General features: G+C 47.5%; 1 protein-coding gene across 2 annotated transcripts in view; it reads left to right on the forward strand.

Annotated features, from left to right (window-relative positions):
- Window positions 1-16,236, forward strand: part of ANKRD16 (ankyrin repeat domain 16) — a 28,182-nt gene extending 11,946 nt beyond the window's left edge. The window contains exon 8 of one of the 2 annotated variants that reach the window (XM_023230569.1): window positions 14,950-16,236. The gene's annotated coding sequence lies outside the window, so the exon portion shown is untranslated. Of the gene's footprint in view, window positions 1-1,065; window positions 1,470-14,949 lie in introns of those variants that run through there. The other variant, XM_023230570.1, reaches the window with a different exon arrangement.
- Window positions 16,237-20,005: the final 3,769 nt, after the last annotated feature.

The raw sequence follows: 20,005 nt of genomic DNA on the forward strand, positions 1-20,005 counted from the left end.
CAAGAAGGACATACTTATAATCTGTTTACACGGGCATTTACAAGAAATTAATAAAAATTTTTGTATATTCTAAGCACTGCTAGTTAAGCTATCAAGTTTTAATCTTGAGGGTTTTTGTTTGTTTTAATAGATAAATTCAGTATTGGCCCCCTTCAAGTAGTAAATACATGTAGAAAATGTAACTAAGGACTGGGCATGGTAGCCCGTACCTGTAATCCCAGCACTTTGGGAGGCTGAGGCAGACAGATCACTTGAGGTCAGGAGTTCAAGACCAGCCTGGCCAACATGATAAAACCTCATCTCTACCAAAAATACAAAAATTAGCCAGGTGTGCTGGTGCATGCCTGTAGGCCCAGCTACCAGGGAGGCTAAGGCCCGAGAATCGCCTGAACCCAGCCGACAGAGGTTGCAGCGAGCCAAGATCGCGCCACTGTACTCCAGCCTGGGCAACGGAGCGAGACTCCGTCCCAAAAAAAAGAAGAAAATGTAACTAAGATATTTACAAAACTTCTGTTAAACTGAGTTGAAGAATGGAGTTTTGTCTTTAAAACCCATTTTCTGTCCTGTGCCGTCCACTCACAGAAGCCTCTGACTGTTAAGGAATGAAACACTTGACAGTTAGCTTTAAAAGATATTGTAGCCTCTTAAATGGAGTAAAGATAGGATGAGTCCTCAGGCATTTAGATTCTTTTTCTACCTTTCTTCCTTTTCTTTCTTTTCCTTTTTTGATCCTTTTCTCTGAATTGCAAAGAATAATTATTATTCTAGATCAGGCTTTTTAATCATTGTATGCATCAGTCGCGAGCAACATTGAACCCTCTTGTTGAGTGTGATCCAGCAAGTGCTTATTGCACACCCACCTTATTCTCAGCGTTGGGCTCAGTTTGGCACAGAGCAAGAATTTCCTGTTCGTCTTAATTACTCCCAGATGGCATCAGCGGATTCCTGTTTCTAACCACCAAATCAGTGTTCTGGTAGAAACACTTCTGTCTTGTGACCTCTAAATGACACACACTCTCCATCTGCACTGATATGAGATGAGTTACCACTTTCCTGTTGTTCCAGAGATGCCTGCGTCAGTGCCCTCTGGGGCTGAAGATGGTTCTGTTGTGTGGATATTTCGCGTGTACAGATGGGACTGAAAGATCAGTCTGGGACTGCCCTCTTTCCCCTCAGCACACACGTGAGCAGCTTTGCGTTTGCAGCAGCCGCGTGCACGATCAGTTTCCATTTGGCTTTCTTTATGCCCTTACAAACAGCTGATGATGACGACACAGCATATTACACTGTTGTCCCTGGTTTTCCGAGATCCCAGGCACCTTTGTAATAGAAACCATGGTTATCAGATGCCACTACTGAAACTACTAAACACCCAGAGATGGCAGTGATTATAAGAACATTAATTGTGGGCTGGGCATGGTGGCTCACACCTGTAATTCCAGCACTTTGGGAGGCCGAGGCAGGCAGATCACCTGAGGTCAGGAGTTCAAGACCTACGTGGCCAACATGGTGAAACCCCATCTCTTCTAAAAATATGAAAATTAGCCCGGTGTGGTGGCATGCACCTGTAATCCCAGCTACTTGGGAGGCTGAGGCAGGAGAATCACTTTAACCCGGGAGGTGGAGATTGCAGTGAGCCAAGATCGTGCCACTGCATTCCAGCCTGGGTGACAAGAGCGAGACTCCATCTCAAAACAAAACAAAATTACCGTGGCATGGTGGCAGGTGCCTGTAATCCCAGCTACTTGGGAGCCTAAGGCAGAAGAATCGCTTGAACCTGGGAGGCAGAGGTTGCAGTGAGCTGAGATTGCACCACTGCACTCCAGCCTGGGTGACAGAGCGAGACTCCATCTAAAAATATATATGTATATATTAATTGCAGCAAAGAGAGTAGCAATAATAGAATAATAACCAGATGTTTCCATAACAATAATATATGAAGAATGCTCTGACAATGATGATAATATTTTTCTATTACTCCCTGATTATAGTTACTTTCCTCACCTCCTTTGGGTCTTTACCTACAAGCCACCTTCTGAGTGAGGCCTGCCCAGGCCACCCTATCTAAAATTGTATCCTTTTTTCAACATTTGATATCTTCTTTCCCCAGTTTATTTTTTCTTCTTAGCATTTGCTATTAGCAAATGTACCGTATAATTTATTTATTTTGTTCATTGTTTTTCTCCCCCACTGGTATGCAGGCTCCTTGGACTGATTTTTGTCTTTTAAATTTAAAAGTATTATATAGTTAATGAATGCGCGATAAAAGCCCTTTGTGTGCATTGAGCACTTACTATATGCAAGATAGTGCTAAACCCTTACCTAGATTGTCTCATTTTGTCCTCTGACTCTTGCACCCTGCAGCCCCTTCTCATTATTATTCCCTCTGGAGCATCTTTTCCCATACACACTTTCAGGAAGAGTCTCTGCTTGATACCCTCAGTTCCTAGGCACCACCCACGCCCCTGCAGTCTGGCTTCATTGTTGCAGCTCTGTGCAGACTCTTCCTTTCAGATACCAGTGACGTCCTAATTGCCATATCAAGTGATGTACTTTTAGCCCTTAGGTTACTGACCCTTTCAGTTCACTTACTGATCACTGCCCCCTTCTGGAGTCTTGCCACCTGCAATATGCACTCCTGGGTTTTTCTTTCTGCCTTTTCCGTCTCTGCCTCTGCACTCCTCTGTCAGGCCGACCCTCCATGCTCATGTGTACCAGCTTCTGTCTCCAGCATCTCCCTCATTCTGGGTTTTCTCTTGAAGCATTGTTGTCTAGGACTCAGGCTTCAGCTACACCCTAGTGTCAGTAACACTCAGATCTCTCTAGCCCTTACTTTCTACCGCCTGCTTACATTTCTGCATGGATGTTCTGAGGCCATCTCATACTCAGTTTATTCAAAACCCAGCCTTCCCCACAACCCACTGACATACAGGCCTGCATTCCTGCCTTGGTTGATGGCATCACAGCTCACCCCACCATGTTGGAAAGCTGGGGGTCAGTCGTGACTCCTCTCTCTTCGGGAGTCCCTGCAGAGGCCTGCTGCTGGGCGGCTCTCTAATCTGCCGTTCCACACCATCCCTGCTGTGACTCCTGCCCAAGCTCTCACTCTCCTCCTAGAGAGTGGCAGCCATGTCTTAAACACGCGTCTCTACATCCTCAAATCCACCCTCACGTGGCTGCCAGGGCGTTCTCTAATTGGCCTGTTCCACACCATCCCTGCTGTGGCTCCTGCCCAAGCTCTCACTCTCCTCCTAGAAAGTGGCAGCCATGTCTTAAACACGCCTCTCCACGTCCTCAAATCCACCCTCACGTGGCTGCCAGGGCATTCTCACTATTGTGACCAAGGGCGTTGATTGCCAATTGTGGCTTAACATGCCTCCCAGAGCACGTACTACAATTTTGTCAGGATTTCTGATTGCCTCAACTAACGCCCACTTCTGCCAGGGCTATCAGCTGGTCCTAAAAGCACACCCACTCCCATGGTGAGTGTGTGTTATTAAGCTCAATCAAAGCAGAAGTCTCGGCTGGGCACGGTGGCTCACACCTGTAATCCCAGTATTATGGGAGGCCGAAGCGGGCAGATCATGAGGTCAGGAGGTCGAGACCATCCTGGCCAACGTGGTGAAATCCCATCTCTACTAAAAATACAAAAATTAGCTGGGCGTGTTGGCATGTGCTTGTAATCCCCACTACTTGGGAGGCTGAGGCAGGAGTATCGCTGGAACCCGGGAGTCGGAGGTTGCAGTGAGCCAAGATCGCCACTGCACTCCAGCCTGGCAACAGAGTGAGACTCCGTCTCAAAAAAGAAAGTCGCTGAAAAGAGATGGAAAGAGGTAAAAGTTGTAATGACTTGAAAATACCGAGGACCTAACATATATTACCACAAAAATTTATACCAGAAAATACACAAGACAAGATGGAAAGGATCACAAAATGGAAAGGAGATGGCAAGTCAGGCTAAAGCCTGAGGGAACTATAGGGAGGGTGCTCAGACAGTGAGAAGAGGGAGGAGCAAGCACTGAATTTAATTTAACCTGGGATGTTGCTAGAATTCACCAGCAGGTGGCAGACCAGAAAAATGTCCCTTTTAATCTCTGACTTTTGTTTGTAAAGCCTATTGTAAAATACAGAAGATAGTAAAGGAGAAAACAAAAATAATCTATAGTTCCACCAGCCAGATGGATCCACTCTTATTTCCTCTTAGTCTTTCAAAATGCATATAGGGCTGAGCACGGTGGCCCATACCTATAATCCCAGCACTTTGGGAGGCCGAGGCAGGCCTTGAGGTCAGGAGTTCGAGACTAGCCTGGCTAACATGGTGAAACCCCATCTCTACTAAACATACAAAAAATGGTCAGGCATCCTGGGCACGGTGGCTCACGCCTGTAATCCCAGCACTTTGGGAGGCCAAGGCAGGCGGATCATGATGTCTGGAGATCGAGACCATCCTGGCTAACACAGTGAAACCCTGTCTCTACTAAAAATACAAAAAAGTTAGCTGGGTGTGGTGGCACGCATCTGTAGTTCCAGCTACTTGGGAGGCTGAGGCAGGAGAATTGCTTGTACCCAGGAGGCGGAGGTTGCAGTGAGCTAAGGTCGTGCCACTGCACTCGAGCCTGGGCAACAGAGCAAGACTCCATCTCAAAAAAAAAAAAAAAAAATTAGCCAGGTGTGGTGGGGCACACCTGTAGTCCCAGCTACTTGGGAGACTGAGGCATAGAATCGCTTGAACCCAGGAGGCAGAGGCTGCGGTGAGCCGAGATCACACTGCTGCACTCCAACCTGGGCAAGAGAGTGAGACTCCGTCCAAGAAATAAAAAATAAAATGCGGGGCCGGGCGCAGTGGCTCACGCCTGCAATCCTAGCACTTTGGGAGGCCAAGGAGGGCAGATCACGAGGTCAGGAGATCAAGACCATCTTGGCTAACAGTGAAACCCCATCTCTACTAAAAATAGAAAAAATTAGCCGGGTGTGGTGGCGGGCACCTGTAGTCCCAGCTACTCAGGAGGCTGAGGCAGGAGAATGGCGTGAACCCAGGAGGTAGAGCTTGCAGTGAGCCGAGATTCTACCACTGCACTCCAGCCTGGGCAACAGAGTGAGATTCTGTCTCAAAATAAATAAATAAAAAATAAATAAAATGCATACAGTCGAGCTGATGCTGTATATGCAATTTTTCCCTTAACTTTGTTTATTTATTCATTTTGGAGACAGAGTCTTGCTCTGTCACCCAGGCAGGGGTGCAGTGGCACAATCTCAGCTCACTGCAGGCTGCATCTCCTGGGTTCAAGCAATTCTCATACCTCAGCCTCCTGTGTAGCTGGGATTACAGGCGCCCTCCACCACGCCTGGCTAATTTTTGTATTTTTAGTAGAGACAGGGTTTCACCGTTTTGGCCATGCTGGTCTCGAACTCCTGACCTCGAGTGATCCGCCCACCTCAGCCTCCCAAAGTGCTAGGTTTACAGGTGTGAGCCGCCATGCTTGGCTCTCTAACTTTACATTACAAGCAAATCCTAATGCTCTTTAAAACTTTGTGAATGTTGTGTTTCATGGCTGTCTTATGCTCCATCGTATTGCTGTCCGTATTGAGTCGTGTGTGTTGCCTCTTTCATTGGTTTCCATTTTCTTTTTAAGATGTAGACAGAGTAATCAGTGGATCTCTGTCAAATTCAACTGGATACAAGGGTGGCAGGTTGGGGACGGAAACGGCTGTTGGATTTGATCACCAGAGGTTGGGCCGCGCAAGTAGGTGGGAGACATGGGCTGCACGGGGACCTGAGCAACTCTGCACCCTTGGCTGCGTTGTGTGATGAAGAAAAGGAAAGAAGAAAGCGGTTTGACAGGACGGTAGTTTTCTCCCAGAGGATGAGTGAGGGGATGAGCGTGTGGCATGTTTACGGACTGGGAAGTGAGCCCAGAGAGGAGGAAGCCAGCAGTGAGGAAGTGAGGGCTCTGTGGGAAGGCCCTTCGGAAGGTGTGGAAAGTAGGCTTAGAAGCCCTTGGGAAGCTCAGTTCCAGATGAAGAAGGAGCATTTCCTTCTCAGAGGCATGAAGGAAAGAAGCAGGGCAAGGAGGAAGTAAAAGTCCAAGGCAGAGCCCACATGGGCGCCTCATTGAATGCCAGTATCTTGGAGGGTGGGGGATTTGTGGAGCACGTTTAATGGATAATAATGTGGACTTATATTTGGCAGTTTTTACACTTTTTAAAATTATACTCTTTCAGTTGGAAAGAGTGATGTGATTTTTTTTTTTTTTTTTTTTTTTTTTTTTGAGGCAGAATCTAGCTATGTTGCCCAGGCTGGAGTGCAGTGGTGTGATCTCAGCTCACAGCAACCTCCACCTCCCGGGTTCAAGCGATTCTCCTGCCTCAGCCTCCTGAATAGCTGGGATTACAGGCACATGCCACCATGTCCAGCTAATTTTTCTATTTTTAGTAGAGACGGGGTTTCTCCATGTTGGTCAGGCTGGTCTCAAACTCCCGTCCTCAGGTGATCTGCCCACCTTGGCCTCCCAAAGTGCTGGGATTACAGGCGTGAGCCAGCACGCCCGGCCACGTGACGTGATTTTTATCGAGAATGAAATGAGATGGGAGTGAGGGCTGGCCTCTGCCGATCCTGGTAACAACAGGGACTTGATTGGCCTGTGTAATTAACCTACCCTGCGGCATTCGCAGAACCTGCCCCCTCCACCATGCTGAAAACGTGATTGACTTGATACTGAGGACAGGCCTGGGCGCTCCTGGGAAAGCACGGGGAGTGGATGCATTTAGGAGCCCATGCCCTGTGTAGCTTCTGGCCTGAGCACAGCAACAGGAGGGGCCTGCCGGCATTTTGACCAACATGACACCTCTCCTAGCTTCACCATAAGTGAACCAGGTCTCTTGTTGCCTCTTCCTACTCTGGAAGGCCCAACGCATCCTCAAGGGGAGTGACACCATGGGGGTATTTGAAACAACATTTTAAAAATAGCAATGGCCAGGCACCGTGGCTCACGCCTGTAATCCCAACACTTTGAGAGGCCTAGGCGGGCAGATCACTTGAGGTCAGGAGTTTGAGACCATCCTGGACAACGTGGTGAGACCCTGCCTCTACAAAAAATACAAAAAATTAGCTGGGCGTGTTGTGCCTGTAGTCCCAGCTACCGAGGAAGCTGAGGTGGGAGAATTGCTTGAGCCCAGGAGGTCAAGACTTCAGTGAGCTATGATTGCACTACTGTATTGCAGCCTGGGTGACAGAGCAAAAACCCTGTTTAAAAAAAAAAAAAGCAGTAGGGAGGGAATGAGGTCTGGCTGGTGCCCAGGTAGAGTCGCAGGGAGGAGAGGCCCATAGCCAAAGCTTACCTCACTGTGTGGGTGCACTGGGGGCCTCTGCAAAGCTGATCTCACCGCCATGGGTGCACTGGGGGCCTCTGTGAAGGGGTCAGTGAGGAGCTGGACAAAGAGCAGGTTTGAGAGAATGGGAAGGCAGGACCTGGAGCTGGAAAATGAAGCAGTGGAGAGGGATGTGGATCAACGTTTTGTTTTTTTTAATGGAGCAGACTACAGTTTACAGATTGCTGAGAAAATGGTTCAACAGACAGGAAGTGAGGGGGAGGAATGAGTCTAATGTCCGTAGGAAGCATCTAGAGTCTTGTTAAAATGCAGATTCCTTCCAACATAAGAATCCTGAAAAAAGGAAAATGCAGATTCTCAGAGGGAGAGAGTCCAGGGGTGTGGGGGCCAGTCAATAAAACCACCTACTGGATACCGTGCTGAGTGATGCGATCCTTACTGCAGACCTCAGCATCACGCGATATACACAGGTAACAAACCTGCACATGTACCCCCTGTATTTAAAATAAAAGTTGAAATTAGAAACTTTTAAAGATGCTGATTCCCACCCACCCACCCCTCCCCCCCGGCAACCCCCAGCTGCTTCCAGCTAGTTCCCAGGGGTGGCTATGGCAGCTGCATTGAGTAGCGTTTTGTGCACAAGGGCAAATATTCATGTTTGCCCTGCCAGTTCCTCCCCAGCCTCAAGAGGGAAAGCCGAGCAGAAGGGCGCTGAGCAGGAGCTGGGGTATTGGTGCTGGGAGACACCGAGCTGTCTTCTAGGTGCTTCGACTCTCCAGTGATTTAGGAAAGCAGGTGATTGACTGAGAGTGAGGACGCGGTATGGGAGGTCTGAGGAGTTAGCGAAGGATGTGAAATAGTCCATTGGGGAGCAAAGGTCTGGGCAGTGCTTCTCAGGCCCCCACCTTGCTGGAGACAGGTGGCTGGGCAGCCTTAGAGGGTTGGGCCTGTAGGTCCAGGGTGGAGTCTAGGAATTTGCATTTCTTTTGTTCTTTTCCTTTTTGTGATGGTTTTACTGAGGTATAATTGGTACACAAAGCTGCATATCCTTGATATGTACAGTTAATTCAGACATATTTGTGCACCTAGGAAACTATCACCATAGCCAAGGCAGTAAACACATCCCTCACCTCCAAAAACAGGATATCCAATCTTTTGGCTCCCCTGGGCCACATTGGAGGAAAAATAATTGTGTTGAGCCACACATAAACTACACTATCACTAAGGATAGCTGGTGAGCTTAAAAAAAAAAAAATCGCAAAAAATCTCAGGGTTTTAAGAAAGTTTACAAATTTGGGTTGGGCCGCATTCAAAGCCACCTGGGCCACAAGTTGTACAAACTTGTCCAAAAGTTTCTTCTCACCCCTTCGCTTTTTTTATCTTTTTGTGGTATTGTGTCTGGAATTTATTCCTTCTGGTGGGTTATTGGTCTTGCTGACTTCAAGAATGAAGCTACAGATCTCGCAGTGTTACAGTCTTAAAGATGGCACGTCCAGAGTTGTATGTTCCTCTCGGTGGGTTTGTGGTCTTGCTGACTTCAGGAATGAAGCCGCAGACCCTCGCAGTGAGTGTTACAGCTCTTAAAGGTGGCGTGGACCCAAAGAGTGAGCAGCAGCAAGATTTATTATGAAGAGTGAAAGAACAAAGCTTCCACAGCATGGAAGGGGACCAGAGTGGGTTGCTGCTGCTGTCTGGGGGTGGCCAGCTTTTATTATTCCCTTATTTGTCCCCGCCCACATCCTGCTGATTGGTCCATCTTACAGAGTGCTGATAGGTGTGTTTATAATGCTTTAGCTAGACACAAAGTGCTGATTGGTGCATTTTTACAGATTGCTGATTGGTGCATTTACAATCCTTTAGCTAGACACAGAGTATTGATTGGTGCATTTTTTACAGGGTGCTGATTGGTGCATTTACAATCCTTTAGCTAGACAGAAAAGTTCTCTTTCTAGTGTCCCCACTTGACCCAGGAAGTCCAGCTGGCTTCACCTCTCAATCCACTGTCTGAACAGGACACCTCAGCTGCTGTTGGGAATTGGGCAATGACCACTCCAGCTACTTCCTGTTGGATAGGGGTGACGAAGGGGCCCTGCGGTTGTAGTGTCCTCCAAAGGGGAACTCTTTAGGCCAGACAAAGGGCCAGCGGGTTGGTCCAGGGGTCCTCAGTAGAAGTTGTTAGTTGAGCTCATTTGGGGTTCCATTTGTAAGACCATCTGTAGCTTGATGGCCTCGATCCTAGAGGAAATAAATTTGATGAGGAAGTTAAAAATACAAGGCCTGAAGGCAAGTAATAGCAAGATGGCTGTATTACTTGAAGGCGAGTAATAGCAAGATGGCTCCCCTAGAAAGGGGAGAAGTCATGTCACCCAACTCCAGCGGTTGGTATAAGAGTTTGAAAGGTGTTGTCTGATTTCAGAAGGCTTTTCCTGTAAACACCAGGCGGCATCTCGTACTGTCCCTGACTGGTTAGTGTAAAAGCAACACTCTTCCCCTAAGAAGGTGCAGAGTCCTCCTTTCTCAGCAGTGAGGCGGTCTAGGCCTCAGTGGTTTTGGAGAGTCACTGTTGCCAAAGAGTCTCTTTGGGATTGTAGTTACTATTCTTACTGGATAGATTTTATTATTTCTTGCAAACTGAGAAATCTGTGAAAATGTGTGGTAGTTGGATAATGAAGTCGATAAATCTGCTATTCTGGTCCCTGTAGCAGTGGCCATTCCTGACCCTGTAAGTAAGGGTATTAGTTGTATGACTCTGCGCTGACGGACTTGAGTTTGGAGGGGCATTGATAGGGTCTGATTTCCATAAGATTAGAGGTTAGGATAATACTTATCCTGTTAACTTTTAGCAAACTTTCCTTTTGTTGAAAACCTAATAAGTTTGGGATTTTAATTTTTCTTTGCTATTAATAAAACCTCGTTCAGTCCATAGTAACTTAGAATTGGTATAGATGGCTCCTTCCTGATTCTGTAAGTACTTTAAAGTTTGGCTGAGTGCAAACAGCTCCCATGTTTGAGCAGAGTAATTATTAGGCAATTTTCCTAACTCTGCTTCTAGAAGAGTTTCCTTATCACTTACCGAATACCCATTGTGTCTTTTTTCCTTAATCTGTGGGGAGGAACCATCGGGGAGGAACCATCTATCATCCTGTCCTGAACGGAGTTCCTCCTAGGTCTGTTTGGACCTTTGTATGGTAATTAGTTAAGATTTAGATCCCTTGTGAGGAAACCTGCTGGGTCAATGATTTTTGATAGGAAGGCCTTGCTTACACTGACAACAAGGTGGTATTGGAGTGTTGTAGGGTAACAGAGAAGACCTTCAATTATCAATTATAGGTTTTAAATTTACCCTGGCTTTTAAAGGAATAGGGGACACTGTTTTTTCTTTACTGCTTCCATCTCTCTTTCCTTCTCTTTGACTTCTTCTTTGTCTCCCTCTCTCCTTCTGACTCCCTCTTTGTCTGTCTCTTCCTCTCTTTCTTTGACTTTCTTTCTCTCTCTCTGACTCTTCTTTTTCTGTCTCTTCCTCTCTCTCCTCCTCTCATTGACTTTCTGCCTCTCTGTCTCTTCCTCTCTCTGTCTCCCTTTTTGACTCCTTCTTTGTCTCTGTCTCTTCCTCCCTCTCTCTGGCTCTGGCTCTGTCTCTGTCTCTCTTTCCTTTCTGCTGGTCTTTCCCTGCCTCTTCCAGCCACTTATGCTGCTGTTCTCCCCTCTCCTTCCCCTTTGTGATGGCTTTGGCAGCGTAAGACTGCCACCTCCTTGGGTTTTTGCACTACATGCAATAACTCCATGATTTCCTTGTGGTATGTAATGGGGGCTCCCCAGAGGTTAGGAACCCCCTTTCTTTCCATATTGCAGCATGGGCATGTAGGATTAGATAAGCATACTTGCTATCTGTATACACATTTATTCTTCTTCCTTTTCCCAGTTCTAAGGCTCGGGTAAGTGCCACTAGATCTGCTAACTGGGCGCTGCACCCTGGGGGAAGTGGCTTACTTTCAAGTATGGTTACATCATTAGCTATGGCATAATCTGCCCTTCGTATCCCATTCTCCACCACAAATGAACTTTCATCGGTATGTAGGTTAAGGTCAGGATTAACTAAGGGGGCTTCTAAGAGATCCTCTCAGGTGGCATAAGTCTGGACTATCATTTGCTGGCAGTCATGCTCGATCAGTTCCCTGTCCTCTGGGAGAAAAGTGCCAGGGTTGAGGGCCACACATGTACGTATTTGAAGCACTGGTCCCTCAAGGAGCAGCGCCTGGTATCTAAGTAGGTGGTTGTCTGATAGCCATGAACTTCCTCTGGCACGTGGTGTGCCATTACATCATGAGTAGTCCAGACAGTCAGATCCTTTCCTTGTATTATTTTGATAGCCACTGACACTAAGATGGCCACCGCCGCAACTACTGGTAAACAGTGAGGCCAGCCTTTTGCTACTACATCAGTTTCCTTACTTAGGTCTGCCACTGGTTGTGGGGTTGTCCCACGAGTCTGAGTAAGGACCCCAAGAGCTATTCCTGCCCCCTCTGTGATGTATAAAGAGAAGTTTTGTCCTGTGGGGAGGCTTAAGGCTGGAGCTTGAGTTTGTTCCTTCCAATGCCTAGACTTCAGAGTTGATTTCCTCCTCAAGCAGGGGAAAACACATAGGTAACTTGTTCCCCATATTCATGTAAATAATAGCTTCAGCTTTGGCTAATATATCCCTCTCTAATAAGGGTATGGGACTTTCAGGCATAACAAGAAAATCATGTGAAAAGAGCAAAGTCTCCCAATTACAACTGAGGAGGTGGGAGAAATACCTGGTTATAGCCATCCCAGGACTCCTTGGATGGTAACAGACCTTGAGGATAGCTGTCCAGGACAGGAGATTAACACTGAGAAAGCCAAACCAGTGGCCAGGAGGAAGTCGATTTCCTGGCCCTCAATGGTTAAACATACCCTGGGCTCAGTGAGAGTGATGACATGAGCTGGCGCTTGCCCCAGACACCCTCAGTCCTGTTGCTGGATCATCTGGTTGAGGGCTTCTAGCCCAGAGAACCTTTGTCCTCTGGGGCAGTGCACCTTCCAGTGATTGCCTGGCATAGTGGACATGGGCGAGGGGGCAGCTTGTTTCTTGTTGGACAATCTTTTTTAAGGTGTCCTTGCAAGCCACACTGGTAACAAGCACTACCAAGTGATTGGCCTGCTCCATTTTCTGTCCTCTCTGAACCACCAAGGTTTGTTTGTCTGAGGCCCATGACTAAGGCTGCAGCCTTTCTCTGATCTCGCTTTTCCTTTTCAGCCTGTTCCTCTTGGTCCCTATTATAGAACATTGAGGTTGCCAGGTTTAATAATGCCTCCATATTTTGTTCAGGGCCCAGGGCTCGCTTTTGGAGCTTTCTCCTGATATCTGTGGCTGATTGGATAATAAACTTATCTTTTAGGATCAATTGACCCTCGAGTGAGTTGGGTGACAGGGGAGTATATTTTCTTAAGCCCTCCCGTAGTCGCTCGAGGAGGGCAGAAGGATTTTCTTCCTTTCCCTGAGTTATGGTGGACATCATCAAATAATTCATGGGCTTTTTCCTAATTCTCCTTAGTCCTTCTAGAACACAGATCAGCAGATGTTTATGACTCCAGTCCCTGTGATCTGAGTCGAGGTCCCAGTGGGGATCCATACTGGGGACAGCTTGCTGATCGGTAGGGAATTTGTCCCTTTCCTCGGCTGTCATTCTGTCATTTACTTGACTAAGATACCAGGTATCTCCAAACTCTCGGGCTGCAGCCAAAGCCGCACTCTTTTCATTAAAGGCCAGGGTTTGATCTAATGACATCTCTCCAAGTGAGATCCAAGGTTTGCCCTAGACACTGTAGGACATCTGTGTACCTATCAGGATCATCTGAAAACTTCCCCAGGTCTACCTTGATCTGCTTTAAATCAGAGAGGGAGAAGGGGACATGTACCTGGGGTGGGCGAAATTCTCCTCCCCCTACAGCTTGAAGGGGACATAACCAATAGTGGGGGTGGAGGAGGTTGTGGTCCCTTGGAGATTTATTTGCTTGTTTCCTTCTGGGCGGGTGAGATCAGAGGAAGCTTATCATTAATAGGAAGGGGAGCTATAGGGAAGCTAGGATATGGAGGTCAGCTGAGAGGTCCTCTTGTGGGATGTAAATTGCAAGCTTTGCATAGTTGTGGATTCTCCTTCAATGAAAAGAAAACTTGGACATAAGTATTTCGCTCCATTTGCCGTCCCTCTTACAGAAAAGGTCAAGCTGCAGGATCGTATTGTAATTTATACTTCCTTCAGGTGGCCATTTTTCACCATCAGAGAATACTGGGGCCAAGCTGTAGTGCAGAAAAAAATGAGCTACCTCTTTTGCAGGGTTTGTGGGTCAAATTGGTCCCAATGACTTAGGATGCATTTCAAGGGTGAGCCTGTTGATGCCTGAATGGTTCCCATCTGCTTCGCCAAAATGTGTCCAGAATTTATTCCTTCTGGTGCGTTCTTGGTCTCGCTGACTTCAAGAATGAAGCCACGGACCTCGCGGTGAGTGTTACAGTCTAAAGGATGGTGCATCCAGAGTTGTTTGTTCCTCCCAGTGGGTTCGTGGTCTTGCTGACTTCAGGAAGCCACAGACCCTCACCATGAGTGTTACAGCTCTTAAAGTTGGCGCAGACCCAAAGAGTGAGCAGCAGCAAGGTTTATTATGAAGAGCGAAAGAACAAAGCTTCCACAGCATGGAAGGGGACCCGAGTGGGTTGCTGCTGCTGGCTGGGGGTGACCAGCTTTTATTCTCTTATTTGTCCCCACCCATGTCCTGCAGATTGGTCCATTTTACAGAGTGCTGATTGGTGCATTTACAATCCTTTAGACACAGAGCACTGATGGGTGCATTTTTACAGAGTGCTGATTGGTGCGTTTACAATCCTTTAGCTGGACAGAAAAGTTCTCCAAGTCCCCACTTGACCCAGGAAGTCCAGCTGGCTTCACCTCTCAGTATGAACCTTTAATATGAACTCTGCCCTCTAACTTGTGAGCGCACAGCACAGTAACATTCACTGCAGGCCTCGTGCTGCCCACCCATCTGGAGGACTGATTCTTCTGGCACAGGGGAAACTTGATCTGAATTGAGGGCAGCTCCCCTTTCCCTCTCCTATGGGATCTGCTTGTCTCCCAAGTTCCCAGGTAATGCTGGTGTGGACACTGCATTGGGGAGGCCTCGTGTTGAAAGCCCATGGAGTCAGGGACATGGCAGTATCACCGGCTGTATGGGGCAGCTGAGGGTCCCTGTCCTGCAGTTTTCTCCACCACAGTCAGCTGCTCCGGGACAGTAGGTGGAAATTCAGAATTCACTAAGATGGGGACTTTTCCAGGCAAACAAAGCAGAAGGGTCATTTAGCACAGTGTCTAGTACAGGGGAAATGCCCAAAACAAACAGCTTGTTACTATCTAGCGCCAGCCTCGCCTTCCCTCCTGCCTTCCATCTGCGCATGGGACTCTTCCTCTCTGACTGTGCAGCATGTAGAGCCAGGGCCTGTGGCCAGCAGCCCTGAGTCCAGCTGTGGGACCTTACGCTAGCTGCTTGCCCTCTCTGAGCTTCAGTTTCATCTGTAAACTAAGATGATAATAACTTTCTTCACAGAGTTGCCAGGAGCCTGAGCACCTTTCGCTTTTCGGGTCAGAGAAGGCAAAGTGCAACTTGCTTCAGTCATCCTGAACCTGAGTTCAACTGACTGCAACCGCCTACGTTTGACCCCAGTGAGATCCAAGTTGTATATCTGAGGTATGCCAGTGGCCACATCTGCACTGGCCCCCAAGGGGTGCCACAAGTCGGTGCCACATCTGCACTGGCCCCCAAGGTTAGCTCACTGGGTCTGTCTCCAAAAATGGTTGCTGATGACATCACCAACCATTGACTGGAAGAGTCTGAGGATGACAGTGAAACTGACCAGCCACGACAGACAGGCCCAGATTGAGGTGGTGCCTTCTGCCTCTGCCCTGATCGTCACAACCTTTGGGAACCACCAACAGACAGAAAGAAACACAAAAACATGAAACACAGTGGAAGCACCACTTTTGATGAGATTGTCAACATTGCCCAAAAGATGCAGCACCAGTCTTTAGCCAGAGAACTCTCTGGAACCATTAAAGAATTCCTGGGGGCTGGGCACGGTGGCTCATGCCTGTAATCCCAGCACTTTGGGAGGCTGAGGCAAGAGGATCACGAGGTCAGGAGATCGAGACCGTCCTGGCTAACATGGTGAAACCCCGTCTCTACTAAAAATACAAAAAAATTAGCCGGGCGTGGTGGCGGGTGTGGGTAGTCCCAGCTACTCGGGAGGCTGAGACAGGAGAATGGCGTGAACCCCAGAGGCGGAGCTTGCAGTGAGCTGAGATCGCTCCCCTGCACTCCAGCCTGGGCGACAGAGTGAGACTCCCTCTCAAAAAAGAAAAAAAAAAAAAGAATTCCTGGGGACTGCCCAGTCCGTGAGCTGCAATGTTGATGGTATCACAGATGATACCAACAGTGAAGCAGTGGAATGCCCAGCTAGTTAAAGAGTGAAAAGGAAAATATTTTCACAAAGGGTTATCTGATAACCAAAAAAAAAAAGACATTGCATCTAAGCCACTTAGCACCGTGTCTGGCATGTAATAAATAATAAATGTCATTGATTCTCAAAGAACCCAGGAGTAGAAAAAGCATTTAATAAAAATTAGCTCTTGGCATAATCTCTTCATCCTCACCCAGCAGCGCCTCAGACGTCTTCCAGGTTCACAAAAATTAATTTCTCCACCCCTCTTCCTGCTTTGCACTTTGTAGCAATTATCACATGGTTTGTCTAATGTTAGAACTATTTATGTAAGTGGTAGTCAAGGCCACTGAGTCATGCATCCCTGGAGGTCAGCTACTATTTATTTTTTTGAGACAGAGTGGCTCTGTCACCCAGGCTGGAGTGCAGTGGTACAATCTCGGCTCACTGCAACCTCCGCCCCCTAGGTTCAAGTGATTCTTCTGCCTCAGCCTTCCAAGTAGCTGGAATTACAGGCTCCCACCACCGCGCCCTGCTGATTTTTGCATTTTTAGTAGAGACTGGGTTTTGCCATGTTGGCCAGGCTGGTCTCAAACTTGTGACCTCAGGTGATCCACTTGTCTTGGCCTCCTGAAGTGCTGGGATTACAGGTGTGAGCCACCGCACCCAGCCTGAGTCAGTTACCATATCTTACCTTACAAACCCCAGAAGGCTGCACACAGCTCCTGCACATGGTACACCTTCAAGGAATTACCCATGGATTTGAATAAGGTTATATATGATGTAACACTCATGTGCTTTATTTCATTTTTAGTGAGTTTATATTCTAAAATATTTACACCTGGTGAAAAATAATTCAGACAGTACAAATAAAGATTATTCCAAATAGGATCATATAATACTCTTGCAACTTTTTAAACTGAGTGCATTGTTCCTCATTAGTTCTTTTTGTTTTGTTATTTTCATTTTCTCATTAGTTCTTAACGATCTACCTCATTCTTTTTAACTTTGCATAATGTTACATTCTTTCTGACATTCCATCTTTCCGATGTGCCACAATCTGTCTAAGCTGTTCCCTAGTTCTGGACATTGTAGGACATTCTAGGGTTTTTTAAGTTATTATAAAGAGCAATCGCATGGATACCTCTTTGTGTCCTTCTGGGAATGACTGGAAGATAGCTTCCTAGAAGCGGATCAAAGGATCTGTCCCTTTTTTTAGGTTGCCAACTGTATCAGTTACAGTTCAGTTAGCAGAGAGTAGCATTCACTGCAGCCAGCTTATGCAGAAGGAGATTTGTTACAGGGTCCTGATGGTGCACAGAAGTGTCAGGAAGACGCGAGAACAAATCTCGTTGAACTTTCAGGGACGGTATCAAGGGCTATACTTCAGACCTGGGCCTCAAAAAGAAGTGCCTTTTCAATCAGGAAAATCTCTGCCAGTCTAGGAAGCTGCTGCTTCCGCTTCCAACTCCAGAAGCTTGCTGTCTTCATCTGCTGCAGTCGAGAGGCCAAAATGATCAGAACACTGCCCAGAAAATCATTTGCAGTCATTGTTAGTGGAAGCAGAAATACAGCTTTCGCTTCTGCCTTCCGAAACTCAAGCACTTAGCAGAATCCAACTCACATCTCAAAATCTGAACCTACGGGAGCCCGGGGCATGTAGCTAGTAACTTCCCTGTGTCTGCAGTGTGGGGCTCACGTGCCCAGGAGGCTGGGATGGGTCTCGAGCGCCACAGATATCCACATCACTCGCTTTTGCCAAGATTCCTTCCCAGGCATACCCATCACCAAAGCTGCATGGTATCACACCTTTTTTTTTTTTTGAGACGGAGTCTCACTCGGTCGCCCAGGCTGAAGTGCAGGGGTGCAGTCTGAGCTCACTGCAACCTCTGTCACCTGGGTTCAAGCGATTCTCCTGCCTCAGCCTCCCAAGTAGCTGGGATTACAGGCGCCCACCACCACCCCCAGCTAATTTTTTTGTATTTTTAGTAGAGACGGGTTTCATCATGTTGGGCAGGCTGGTCTTAAACTCCTGACCTCGGGTGATCCACCTGCCTCGGCCTCCCAAAGTGCTGGGATTACAGGCATGAGCCACTGTGCCCAGCCACAGTATCACACTTTTAATGGCCACTAACTTGAGATAATACTTCATGATTTTAATTTTTTTTTTTTTTAAGAGGCAGGGTCCTGCTCTGTTGCCCAGACTGGAGTGCAGTGGTGTGACCATAGCTCACTGCAGCCTCGACCTCCTGGGCTCAAGCAATCCTCCCTTCTCAGCCTCCTGAGCAGCTGGGACCACAAGCACGCACCAGCTCGCCCAGCTAATTTTTAAAATTTTTGTAGAGATCCCACTTTTGTAAGGTGTCTCACTGTGTTGGCCAGGCTGGTCTCGAACTCCTGGCCTTAAGCAATCCTTTCACCTTGGCCTCCCAAAGTGTTGGGATTACAGGCATATGCCACCACACCTGGCCTTGCATTTCTTAATCAGACTGAAGATCTTTAGATTTGTTTTTTGGCCATTATAGCTCTTTTTCCTATTTTTACCTGTATCAGTTAGCTGTTACTAAATGACAAACCACCCCAAAGTTCAGTGGGTTGAAACAGGAGTCTGTAGGGCATCTGGGTGGCTTTGCTGCTTGCAGCTGGGCTCACTCCTGCGTCCCGTCGGCCAGTGGGTTGCTGAGCTGGTATAGGATGGCCTTGGGTGGATCAAGCTGGCTCTGCTCCCCGTGGTCTCTCCATCAGCCTAGCCCAGGCTGATTTTCATGACAGTGGCAGAGATTCAAGAGAGGAAAGAGACTTGAATGTGTTTTCCAGTCTCAGCTCTGTTTGTGTAGATGCTTCCATCCCATTGGCCAAAGCAAGGCATGGTCATGCCCAGAATTAGTGAAGGGGGGACAGAACCCACAGGACTGGACACAGAGGCCATTGATTGCGGCCATTAATGAAACCAGTTCTTGCGTTATCTTTTGACCATTGTTTTGTCTTGTTGATTTGTAAGAGTCCTTTTTATATTGAGTTAATTAGCTCTACACCTAACTTCAAATAATGACAGTAAAATTTGGGTTATACATTTATAATAAAAAAAAAAAAAACAGACTGCAGCACAGCAGAAATAATCTCCTTTATAGCTCCTTTAAAAAAAAAAGGCTCTTGTGAATCAATACAAGCAAACACAGGCACTAACTAAAATGCTGGGAGTGGGATGGCACAGATTCCTTGGCTATAATAGGACGTTTCTATTTAGATTATAGTATGTGGTACTTTTAAAGTAGCTCTCGGAGTTCTAGAGCTTCCACCTCTAGGCAGGCTCTTCCTGCCCCTTGAACACAGAGCCCTGGGTCTACCACATCCTTTCCTGTCTTCCAGCTGATACAGACTTAGATAATTCCATTTTGTGATTTAATATTAGATGGTGGCGGGGCGCGGTGGCTCAGGCCTGTAATCCCAGCACTTTGGGAGGCCGAGGTGGGTGGATCATGAGCTCAGGAGATCGAGACCATCCTGGCTAACACGGTGAAACCCCGTCTCTACTAAAAATACAAAAAATTAGCTGGGTGTGATGGCAGGCGCCTGTAGTCCCAGCTACTCGGGAGGCTGAGGCAGGAGAATGGCGTGAACCCGGGAGGCGGAGCTTGCAGTGAGCCAAGATCCCGCCCCTGCACTCCAGCCTGGGCAACAGAGCAAGACTCTGTCTCAAAACAAACAAACAAACAAAAACTAGATGGAGGTGGGGTGGCTCACGCCTGTAATCCCGGCACTTTGGGAGGCTGAGGCTGGAGGATGCCTTGAGCCCAGAAGTTGACGGCTGCAGTGAGCTATGATCACACCACTGCACTCCACCCTAGGTGACTGAGTGAGACCCTGTCTCTAAATAAAGACCAAAAGATAACAATGGATTAAACCAAAGTATTTTCTTTCCCACATAAGAGTCTGGGCATAGCCAACTACAGACGAGCTCAACCAGCCCCAGGTGTTAGCACCCCAGGCTCCTTCTGCTGGTTGTTCTGCTGTCCTGAGTAGGTTGACCTTTTCCATTGGTCCAAGAGTGCTCCCCAGCCTGTGGAGGGGAACAGAATGAAGGGGAGGGCTGGGCGCAGTGGCTCACACCTGTCATCCCATCACTCTGGGAGGCCGAGGCAGGTGGATCACTTGAGGCCAGGAGTT

The sequence above is a fragment of the Piliocolobus tephrosceles genome, chromosome 9 (assembly GCF_002776525.5).
Source record: "Piliocolobus tephrosceles isolate RC106 chromosome 9, ASM277652v3, whole genome shotgun sequence".
Taxonomy (NCBI): domain Eukaryota; kingdom Metazoa; phylum Chordata; class Mammalia; order Primates; family Cercopithecidae; genus Piliocolobus; species Piliocolobus tephrosceles.